The sequence below is a fragment of the Pongo pygmaeus genome, chromosome 13 (genome assembly GCF_028885625.2).
Source record: "Pongo pygmaeus isolate AG05252 chromosome 13, NHGRI_mPonPyg2-v2.0_pri, whole genome shotgun sequence".
Taxonomy (NCBI): domain Eukaryota; kingdom Metazoa; phylum Chordata; class Mammalia; order Primates; family Hominidae; genus Pongo; species Pongo pygmaeus.
In genome coordinates, this window is record NC_072386.2 from 15,917,170 (window position 1) to 15,927,974 (window position 10,805).

The 10,805-nt window shown below is 48.7% G+C and overlaps 1 pseudogene; it reads right to left on the bottom strand.

The window, feature by feature from the left end:
* Positions 1 to 9,136: 9,136 nt before the first annotated feature.
* Positions 9,137 to 10,438, bottom strand: LOC134737961 (L-lactate dehydrogenase B chain-like; annotated as a pseudogene).
* Positions 10,439 to 10,805: the final 367 nt, after the last annotated feature.

Genomic DNA, 10,805 nt, shown 5'->3' on the forward strand with positions numbered 1-10,805 from the left:
CGCCAGTCAATGTAGATGGCACGGCAAGAGCAACATCAGAATAAGACGCCAGTCAATGTAGATGGCACGGCAAGAGCAACATCAGAATAAGACGCCAGTCAATGTAGATGGCACGGCAAGAGCAACATCAGAATAAGACGCCAGTCAATGTAGATGGCACGGCAAGAGCAACACCAGAATAAGACACCAGTCAATGTCTTAAAAGAGGATTCATTCGGCACTTAGCTGGTGTAAAGAGGCAGACAGCACGTGGGAGGGTAGTAGGTGAGAATGTCAAGATCGGTGGTCACCAATGTGTGGGTGCTGAGCGGTGCCATGGAAAACAGTCTGGACTTTGTCCATGTATGTTGGGTGTTTGGGTGTTTTCTAAGCCATGTCAAAGACACATTTTAGAAAGATGGCACTGTGGGCTTGAGTAGAACATAGGTTGAGAAGGGTAAGACTAGATCTACAGCAATTGATCAGCCCAGAAACCTTGAGCCTTGATCTGAAGTGGAAGCAATGACATGAAGACTACCAGAAGTTCTCAGGAGAGGTCCTGCAGGCTGGGGTGAAATTCTTGGAAGGTGCGTGGAAATCAAGGAAAGCTCAAAGACAGGTGATAGCTGGTCTAGGAGGGTTTTAAATGCCATGCTGAAAAGTTAAGAGTGGATTCCCCAGGCACTTTCTTCCAGTGTGCTCATTAGGAGCTCTAGATAACTCCAGAGGCAGTCTACTTCTTAATAAGCCTGGAAATCTCACATTCTCTACCCTCCTCCAAAAAACATGCTCTCCTCTTTAACATGTTTACAGGTATTGTGATGATCTTGAAAAATGAATTCTTATTTGATATTGTTTAATCTATAGTTTGCAAGCATGTGCACACACACACACAAACACACATGCTTGCAACTAACAAATAAAATTAAGCATCAGAACCATAGATGAGTAGTTTGGTTTATAGCAAACTAGAATGGAGGCTGGGCATGGTGGCTCACACCTGTAATCCCACCACTTTGGGAGGCCAAGGTGGGCAGATTGAGAAGTCAAGAGATCGAGACCATCCTGGCCAACATGGTGAAACCCCGTCTCTACTAAAAATACAAAAATTAGCCGGGTGTGCACCCATGGTCCCAGCTACTCATGAGGCTGAGGCAGGAGAATCACTTGAACCTGGAAGGCCAAGGTTGCAGTGAGCCGAAATCACGCTACTGCACTCCAGCCTAGTGACAGAGCGAGACTCGGTTTCAAAAAAAGAAAGAAAGAAAGAAAAAGAAAAAGAAGAATAGAGATAGTGGAGAAACCATCTAATGGATGACTATCTCCCCAGCTCCAGAGGGAATCTGATTGCGGCTGAGGGGCTCTGAGTCCCCACACATATACTCACATGAAGGTGAGGGCTGAGCCATCTTACTACTTATAGATGCCTTTTGAGTATCCTTTCCTAGGGCCAATTCAGTAGGCAACATCTTTAGCTAGACTCAAGGAATTCTAAATGGAAAGAGGGTAGGTTGAGTCAAGACATATGAGACCAGACCTAGATGTCCCCACAGGCAGGGAGCATTGTCCAGTGTAGCAGTTGCATACACTGGATGAAAGCTCTGGATCAATCTTGTTTCCAACCTGACCATGGAATATATGCCTAGTAAATCATAGCCCCTGTGATCCTCAGGCTTTTCATCTGTAAAATGGGGATACCAAAGGTAGATGCCTTCCAGATGTTTCTGATGGTTTAGTGAGGGAATAAGAGCGTGCTATGGATGAGTGGTAGTGAGGAGTATCATTCAAGGGCATGGAAGACAGGGCAAGGAATTTGGGCTCTGCTCAGAAGCAACAGTGCCGGCAATCAAATGGATTCCACTGACAAAGGCACAGTCCTGCTGTATGTGGAGCCTGGTGCCAGGCACTATGGACTCAAAAGCAAGTAAGATTCAGTCCTTGCCCGGGGGATTCCTCATGTGTGGGGTAATGGTGTCATATCTGCAAGTAGAGTCCAGAGTTAAGGAGATCAAGGGAAGGATATTAATGGATGATGTTTGAGCTGCTTATGAAATAGTACTAATCATCCATGCAGATTAAAGGAGAAAGGGCATTCCAGACAGAGGGCAGTGTGAATAATTGCTCAGAAGCCAGGCACCAATGAATAATGACCACTCTATGTCCTGAAGCCAATGTAAATTACAAAGAGTAGAATGAAGAATTTGCACTCGTTTCTACAAGGGTCAGGAACAGGAGCTTGCAATGTCTTGAAAAGTCCCTAAAATGCTCCTTCTCTCTTCCTACTTTCTCTGCTTGGCTGTTGATCATGGCCAGATGACCTCCCTCCTCAGCACAGTGATCCTTGGCTGGGAACCAGGTGTGTGTGTGTTTGTGGAAAAGTTGTAACAGGAGCCCTCAAATGCCAACCAGGCTGTCGGGCAGGGCTCACAGGAGGATGCTGCAGAGGAAGGCAGGTCAGTTCTTCTGGGGCTGGGAGCTGCACCAGCCACCAGACTGAGCCTCCAATAAAGCAGGATGATTTCAACCTGACCCATAAGCTGCATCCTTCACACATTGCCATGGGGAGCACATGAACTCCCCGGGCATCCATTCCAGGGTGGACATGATCAAGGCAGAATATTGAGGAAGAATGACTCAAACTTTATGTCAGCATCAACTGCGAGTGGGGGCTTGGTTAAAATAATTCTCATAGAGGCCGGGCACAGTGGCTCATGCCTGTAATCCCAGCACTTTGAGAGGCGGAGGTGGGCGGATCAAGAGGTCAGGAGATCGAGACCACCCTGGCTAACATGGTGAAACCCCATCTGTACTGAAAATACAAAAAATTAGCCAGGCATGGTGGCGGGTGCCTGTAGTCCGAGCTACTTGGGAGGCTGAGGCAGGAGAATGGTGTGAACCTGGGAGGTGGAGCTTGCAGTGAGCCAAGATCACACCACTGCACTCCAGCCTGGGAGATGGTGAGATTCCATCTAAAAATAAGCCCTCATAGATTCACAGGCAGCAAAACCTACTATTGTCAATACTGTGAAGAGCAACATCCCATCCTCTCCCAACTCTCATGCCTCACCACTCCACCCCACCTCATGCCCCCTTACCATCTGCCAGAACATTTCTTCCCCAAAAGTGTCTCACTTATGTCCAGCATCTGCCAGACCCTGTAGAGCTAAGTGACCTATGGAGGAAAAATGGTCAAGACCTGGAGAGGGGAAGGGGCGGGAGGTGGGGAGGAGGCCCACCGTTTCAATTCACACTCACACTGGGCATCCAGTGACTTCAGTTCCTGCTGCATCTTGTACATAAACTACAAGACTGGGGGGATGGGAGGATAAAATGATACACTCTAGATCTTTAAGTTACTGGGTTATTTTCCTACCTCTAGTATCTCCTGGCTAGGGTAGGGAGAACAGTTTCTTCCTAAAATCATTATGTCCTAAAACAGGCCAGCCATCCCTTCCTGCTCATCACTGACAGGCCCTCCTCTGAGGATGGCAGGATTAGGAGGGGCCTGGTGCCTTCCCATCACCCATTCCCACAGGCCTGGCCACCTTACCTTGAACCAAGACCACACCAAGGGTAAGGACCAAGAGAAGCAGGATCAGGGTCATCATCAAGCAAAAAAACTTCCAGGGATCATCCTGCAGCAGCTTTGGATTTTGCTGTGCTGTGAATAGAGTCAGGATCAGTGCACACAGGCTCGGAAAAGTGCTAGAAAGGTCAAGACCTCTAGGACAATGGAGGGAGAAACCTGAATATCTCATCACCGGAGTGGTGAGACAGTGAGAGTGGCCATTGGCATTGAGGAGGGGATCCAGGGGTTATGAGTATCCTAAGCTTCCTCCACCCACAGCACGCTTAGAACACTAAAGTGTACACAGGACCAGCACACCAGGGTGGATCCATCTACTCCTGCCCCAAGCTTCTCGACTCACCTGGCTCCCTGGGCATGGACAGAGCGCTTTCCCCGACTGGTATGAAGTCCTCCGCAGCCTCCAGCCCACGAGGCCTGCTTTCTACCATGGCTGCACCTTGTTCTGCTCAGAGCTGCCCACAGCCCTCAGGGTTATTACTGAAGTCCACATCCCATAATAGGAAATGCCCACCCCGAATAAACCGTGCTACATTTCCATCCTGACTCAGCAAAGTGCCCAAGATCTCTAGATGACTTATCACCAATTCATGTCTTAAGGTTATGACACCGACATCTGGGAGAAGATATTTTGCTCCAAGTATAAAATTTTATTTCTAACTCGGTGGGGACAGTAAGCACCCCAGGAATGTGCCTCGGGGCCCCTAGTCCATTTGTCTTCTAGGCTTCTGGTCACATCAGTTTCTGAAGATCTTGCAGTTTCTCAGAGATAAAACTGTCGTTATTTCAACATAGGAGTCACTCCTATAATTATTCTCCCTCCTCGTGCCAAGCAGTTCAGGGCCAGGCCCCCTCGGCTGGGACAGGGAGGGGCTGCTTGTGGACACAGAAGGCCTTGGGGCCCTGCTGAGTGGGCTGCCTCACAGTGTGGTGTTTGGTGTCCTTCACTGCAAGGTGAGGCTGTGTCCTCCACCTCTCGGGGTGTCTCTGATCTGGGGGTCAGATGCCAGCACTACGTAGCTGGAGTTAGGACCCAGCTGGCACTTTACCCCACCGCTGTGGGAAGGCAAATCACACAGGCATCACCACGTGTGTGCACCATAGCACCAACCCTGTGTGCACAGCTGGACTGTGGCAAAGTGACTGGAGGTGTCACCGGCACCGCCAGTCATAGCTCGGCCCCCGTTCAGGGAGTCTTCTGCCTAGGGCCTGGCTTAGCCGCTGTGATGCTTCCTGCAACCTGAATCAGCACACCCGCACTGCATGGCACCTCTGCTGTGTGTCTGAATGCATCACTGGGTGCTGGATAGTACCCCATCATGTGAATGCCACAGTTCACTCCAATAGTTGAGAGTTCATTTTTCAAAAGTGGCTGACACTCGCACACACACTTTTCAGTCCTGACTCACTGCAGTGCCTGGTGCAGAACAGGAAGCAAACCCTTGCTGACCCCAAACCACCTGCTGCCCGATGCTCGCCCACACTCATGGATGTCAGTGTGCCAGCAGGGGCCTGACCCTATCGGACTGTGGAAAGAGAGAGATGCTTTCTGCTTCCATTTGAGTTGCTTGTTCCCACAGCTGCCTGGCTCAGAGCTGAGGGGTCCCGAGCAGCCCCTACTGGGTGCTGGGCTGCCTGTCGTGGCCCATAGTCTTCTCCCTGCATGGCTGTCTTCAGTAGGTGCTGTCACTCTCTTGTCCTACCAGGGACAATGAGGTCTCAGTGAGTAGCAAACAGAACCCAACTCCTCATATAACTCGGGGAAATTGACCCCCCTGAGCATTCCCTCACCCTGGCCCAAGCCTCTCCTCAAGCTTCCACCTCTCCCCAGGAGCCCTGAGACCTGCCTGGCCTCGAACATAGACCTGAGATCCAGGCTGGGTGGATTTTCCTTCAGGCAGATCGTGCAGAAGAGCTTGCAGTCACAGATGACCATGGATGCCTGCTGCCATCCCTTCTTCACCACAGTCGGCTTCGGGACCTGAAAACAAACTGTCCACATTCTACCAGGCCAGGGAGGCCACTGGGCCCCATTATACTCATTCACAATCTCCTTCTAGCTGCCAGAGACAGTGCTCCCTGTGCCCTGCCCAGGCTGGTGGCAGACCTGTCTGGACAGAGATATGTTTGCCCAGGAAGGCTCAGGGAAGTGCCAGGGAGGGGCCTCTGCATGGCAGCAGGTGGTAGAGGGGAAAGGTGGCAGTTCAGCCAGTGGTAGGTCTCCCCATGCAGGGCGCCATGACACACACAGCTGGACAAGCACGTAGAGAGCGGCACAGCACAGTGGCCTTCAGACACCACTGAGTTTGGGAGCCCTAATGCTCAGCCCAGGAGGCAGGGAGCCCAGGAGCCCCAAACTTCTGTCAGCAAGCTTCTGCCTGGGGCTTCCAGAGCACTATACCATTCAGAGCAGCAGCCGCACCACCCTGACACCCTCTGTGCCCAGGAGGGGAGGCCTCCCAGGGCTGGCAGCAGGGTTGTTTGCCATAGCACTGGGACTGTTTGTAAGAGCAGTTGGGCGTGGTTATTGGTTATTACACCTCACAGTCACTGAGGGCTGATCGAATGGAAGAAAACCTGCATTCCCACACCTTCCCACCTTGGCGTGGCCTCTGTAGGCTGTTCCTATGACTCACTGTATGTCCCTGCCACGAAGCCCTTTGGACTGCTCAGGAGGGACTGGGCACACCTAGGAAGCACCGTCTGTGCAGGAGGACATATGGCATGCAAAGAAACACACTAGAAAAGAGAAAGAACGCCACCCTCAAAGCTTGCTTCTTACAGAGGAGAAGCCACTGTGAAACATACGCGCTGAGGAGGCCATTCAGTAATTACCAGGTCTCACCAAGAAACGCCCAGATAGTTGGGCGTGGTGTCTCATGCCTATAATCCCAGCACTTTGGGAGGCCAAAGTGGGCAGATCACTTGAGGCCAGGAGTGCGAGACCAGCCTGGCCAACATGGCGAAACCCTGTCTCTACTAAAAATACAAAAGTTAGCAGGGCATGGTGGCCCGCACTGGTAATCCTGGCTACTTGGGAGGCTGAGGCAGGAGAATTGCTTGAACCTGGGAAGTAGAAGTTGCAGTGAGCCGAGATAGCGCCATTGTATTCCAGCCTAAGCAATAGAGACAGACTCCATCAAAAAACAACCAACCAACCAAACAAACAAACAAAAAACCCAGATATGCAAGAAGGTAAAAATAGCTTGTAGAACACAAGCTACACAAAAGCACAGGAATTTGGGTGTTAGATAAATTTTCAGCTTGCTCAAAGGAGCACCCCAGGGCAAGGGGGGGCCTTGTAAACAGGAAAGCATTCCTGCAGAAGCTCGCTTCCTGTTATCCCTGCAAGCCTGGGGCTCTCCTATGTGGGTGAGCTTCCAAACCTCCTCACAGCAACCAGCCTGCACATTGATTACAGGTCAGTGGTCACAGTGACATGCACAGGACTTGGCAGCCAACCGAAATGCTCATGAGTTGAAATAACAAAAGAAAATGCTTCTGCTATCACGGAACATGAAGGAAAATACCACAGCTGTTCTTGCAGAACAACTCTGCCCACTGACCCATAGTTAGGAGTGTGTGTCCCGAGCCAGCACGGGTCTGGGCTCCAGCCCCAGGACAGTCATGCAGCACTGGGTTACCTCAGGCTGGTTACTCATCTGTAGAATGGGGCCAGTACTGAGGGAATATGATCATATCAAATCCAAGCACAGGGCAAGAACACAAGACAGAATCTAGAAAATACTCATAACAATGACTAGAAGCAGAGGCAAATAATCCTGAGTATCTCTAGATGACTTTTTTTTGTTTTTGTTTTCATTTTTTGTTTTTGTTTTTTGTTTTTTTTGAGACAGAGTCTCACTTGTGGCCCAGGCTGGAGTGCGGTGGCGTGATCTTGGCTCACTGCAACCTCTGCCTCCTGGGTTCAAGCAATTCTCCTACCTCAGACTCCAGAGTAGCTGGGATTATAGATGCGCACCACCATGCCTGACTAATTTTTGTATTTTCATAGAGAGGGGGTTTCACCATGTTGACCTGGCTGGTCTCAAACTCCTGACCTCAAGTGATCTGCCCGCCTCAGCTTCCCAAAGTGCTCAGATTACAGGCATGAGCAACTGTGCCCAGCCTTCTAGATGATTTGACAATAGAAGATTTTCTACAATTATTTTCCTCTCTGATTTTATAGAACAGCCATGGACTGTAAAATTTGTAATTATTCTCAATAGATGACTCGGGTCAGCCCCAGCAGCACACCAGAGCTCCTGGTGCAGCAGAGATCCACAATTCCAAAAACCTTGACTTAGCATTTGTAAAAATAAACCTGCCAACCGGGCTCATGCCTGTAATCCTAGGACACTGGGAGCCCAAAGCAGGCAGATGACTTGAGGAGAGGAGTTCAGACCAACCTGGCCAACCTGGTGAAACCCTGTCTCTACTAAAAATACAAAAATTAGCTGGAGATGGTGGCACATGCCTGTAATCCCAGCTACTCAGGAGGCATAGGCACAATAAAAATTACTTGAACCCGGGAGGTGGGGGTTGCAGTGAGCCAAGATGGTCCCACCGTGCTCCAGCCTGGGTGACAGAGCGAGACTGTACTAAACAAAACAAAACAAAACCAAAACAAAACAAAACCAAAACAAAACAAAAACTGGTGAAAACAACCACCTATGCAGTTGATGGAGCTGCAGCCAGAGAATAAACAAACATAAGCTTCATTTGGTCAGGGAGCACTGGTACCAAAAAAGAGGTTGGCTGGGCTGGAACACGGTGGTGGCAGAGCTGATGCTCTTTCTGGCTTGAGCTCCTGGCCTCCTGGAGGACCAACACCAACTGGCTCTTGTGGCCACATTTTTGGTTGGGCTGCACCTAGAGCAGCCCTTGCACATGTGACCAAGAGACTTGCAAGAAACATCTACAGGAAAACAGTTCACCATAGCAAAACCCTGGAAAGGCCCACTCTCCCTCCTCAGGAAAATGGACACATTATGATTCCATTGGCAATGGAGAAAGACCTAAGGCTGAACGGAGGAGCATGCTGCAGATTAGGCAGGGCTGCCTGCTTATAAAGCTCAGATGTAGCAAAAACCAATACTGTTCTCAAGAAAACACAGATAGGAGTGAAGCCATTTGAAAGGAGTAAGGGAGTGATCAACACAAACTCCAGAGAGCAGTGGTGAGAAGAGGCCGGGAAAGATGGGCTGGACCATCATGACTGTGAGTGACACAAGAGCACTTTGCAGAGCGGCTGCTGGGTCTCAAATATGTTAATCACATAAACAAGCTCTCAACTTGGACCCTGACTCTACAAGAGTCTGAGTTCAAAAGCAAAACCCTTAATTAGTCTCACACAAATTCTTTCTTCTTTTTTTAGAAGCATACTATAATAATTAATTTTATTATGAGTCTTTGCATTAAACCAAGAATGGGCTTTGAGTCTGTGAGCCCAAATTCACATATTGAAGAAGACAAAAGCAAATTGTGATCCATGTACCTGGATGAAAACTAAAGGCTCAGAGTTAATCTCATTGTAGTTTTAAAATTTCTACAGCCTACACAGCTCAGTAATCACAGATATTTTAGGTCCTTCTGGATGTCCCACAGGGTATCTGTACTTTTCTTCTTCTTTTTTTTTTTTTGAGACAGTCTTGCTCTGTTGCCCAGGCTGGAGTGCAGTGGCACGATCTCAGCTCACTGCAAGCTCCGCCTCCTGGGTTCATGCCATTCTCCTGCCTCAGCCTCCCGAGTAGCTGGGACTACAGGCGCCTGCCACCGCGCCTGGATAATTTTTTGTATTTTTTTTAGTAGGGACAGGGTTTCACCGTGGTCTTGATCTCCTGACCTCATGATCCACCCGCCTCAGCCTCCTAAAGCGCTGGGATTACAGGCATGAGCCACCGCGCCTGGCCTGCACTTTTCTTGAGCTGAGCAAACTCATCATCCTTTAGCTTCTGGTTGATAATGCTGGTTAATTCCCGAGTATTGAGGATACATGGAAGGCTCTGGAAGACTTCATTCTCAATGCCCTTCATCCCCTTCATCATTGTTCATTCTGGATGAATCCTGGATAGATTTTTCAACATGGATTCAACAAGATCAGCTACACTTAATCTAGTAGCCCAGTTGGTATATCCTTTTGGCTTGTTGACCTCATAGGCACTTTCAACCACCATCTTATGCACTTCCTTCCAAGTTTCACGATCATTGTTGGTTCCCGTTTCTCAATTCAATTCCTGGAGAGAAGCACCTGCCATGTTCACACCACTCTGAACAACAACACTTGAATTACCATGTTCTCCCAAAATCCATCCATGGCAGCTGCCGAGATGAATGCCAAGTTTTTCAGCCACAAGGTGGCAAAATCTAGCAGAATCCAAATTATAGCCACTTCCAATCACAAGGTGCTTGGGTAATCCACTTAGTTTCCAGGTAACATAGGTAAGAACGGCCAATGGGTTGGAAATCACAATTATGATGTAATTAGAACTGTACTTAATGATCTGAGAAACAACAGATTTGAAGGCATTAACATTTCTCTGTACCAGATTGAGACGACTCTCCCCCCTTGCTGATGGACTCCTGCAGTTACTGCTACAATCTTTTAATTGGCAGTCATAGAATAATCTTTATCTGCCACAATTTTAGGTGTCTGAGGAAATATACTCCTATCTGCAGATTGATCCATCATTTCTCCTTTAAGCTCGTGTTCCAAAACATCCACAAGAAGAAGTTCATCAACCAAAGACTTTTCCAGATGCTGATAGCACACACCACACCCATTTGTCCAACACCCAGTACAGTGATCTTATTGTCTGGGACTGTTGCCTCTTCTACAACTGGTGCAATGAGTTTTTCCTTAAGAGTTGCCATTGTGCACAGGAGGCAGAAGGCTCTGAAGACTGCTGTAATAGTTATGTGGAGAAGACAATGTCAGCTACATCAAAATATTGCTTATCTCATCTCTAGCTGGCATGGCAGCCTGTGGTTGAAATGATAAACAGAGGCCATGTCTGCATTAACAAAACAAAACCCATCCTAGTACCTAGGACTAAATGCTCACTAAGCTTGAAACTTAGGGTCTTGTCACAACTGGAGATTTTATGTTCTGTGTTGATGTTTATACAAAGAAAAAAGGGGGATGCTCCAGGAGAAGCCAAGATCAGTACAAAGGATCAGGAGCCCTGTGTGTACCACCGTGCACAGCTCTCCAAGATGCATCTGTGAAAAAGACAAGGTT